Source organism: Rutidosis leptorrhynchoides, chromosome 10 (genome assembly GCF_046630445.1).
Source record: "Rutidosis leptorrhynchoides isolate AG116_Rl617_1_P2 chromosome 10, CSIRO_AGI_Rlap_v1, whole genome shotgun sequence".
Taxonomy (NCBI): domain Eukaryota; kingdom Viridiplantae; phylum Streptophyta; class Magnoliopsida; order Asterales; family Asteraceae; genus Rutidosis; species Rutidosis leptorrhynchoides.
The window spans coordinates 23,187,696-23,188,563 of NC_092342.1; the positions used below are offsets into that span (position 1 = coordinate 23,187,696).

Below are 868 nucleotides of genomic sequence, written 5' to 3' on the forward strand. Positions count from 1 at the left end.
TTTTTTTTAAATAAAACTCGAACGCTAAAATAAGCAACTTTCACAAAAGGAACAACCCTTCAATGTTATGTCGAAAAAATTCTTTTTTACAAAATAGATCAAGACTTTTTTTTTAACTCGCATTCAAAACGGAGCCCCCGGCGCGAAACGAGGGCTCCACAACTAGTTATATCTAAAATAACTTTTGTGTTGCTTTGTGTTACTAATAATGTCATGCATCTCTGCAAGCAAATTAACTTTACCGAAATTTTTTTTTTCTTTTTTCCACACAATGTATGTAGGTCCTTCGTGGATATCTTTACCTTCATGAAATGCCCACCCTAAAGCCAACATGATTACTGTTTGTCCATATTTACAGCAAGCAGCACAAACCACCAAAATCGAATTGAACTACGTAATCTCCATAACAATCTAGATCAAATTGAATACTCTCCACAGACTAGTATGGGAGGGAAAACAAACCGGGCTTTGAGAAGCATCAGATACTTTGAGGTCACATTAGCATACAATTACAATTAGTGAGTGTTAACAACAAAGTATGAATGATTTAGTCACAACTTAACTTAACTGACAAAACACTTGTAGTCTGAAAATATATCAAATTTCACAGAGGCATTTAAACAAACACCTTACCTGCATACTCGCAAACAAATTCTTCACATCAAATAAACTCATCAGCATACAAACCGCAACCTTTCTTCTCAATCCTAATATTCTTTAACCTCAAAATCATACCGTTTTGACCCACCACGTTCCGACACTCTGCCCCCACCCACAACCCGATCCACATTCCCATCTCAACCCATTAACCTCTCGCCTAATACACACACATTCACATCTCTCAACTTCACACCAACATCCATTTCTA

General features: G+C 36.6%; 1 non-coding gene across 1 annotated transcript; it reads right to left on the reverse strand.

Annotated features, from left to right (window-relative positions):
• Window positions 1-269: 269 nt before the first annotated feature.
• LOC139873789 (small nucleolar RNA snoR103) lies at window positions 270-377 on the reverse strand. Its single transcript, XR_011767510.1, has one exon. It is a non-coding gene; the product is annotated as a small nucleolar RNA snoR103 (small nucleolar RNA).
• Between the last annotated feature and the right edge of the window lie 491 nt (window positions 378-868).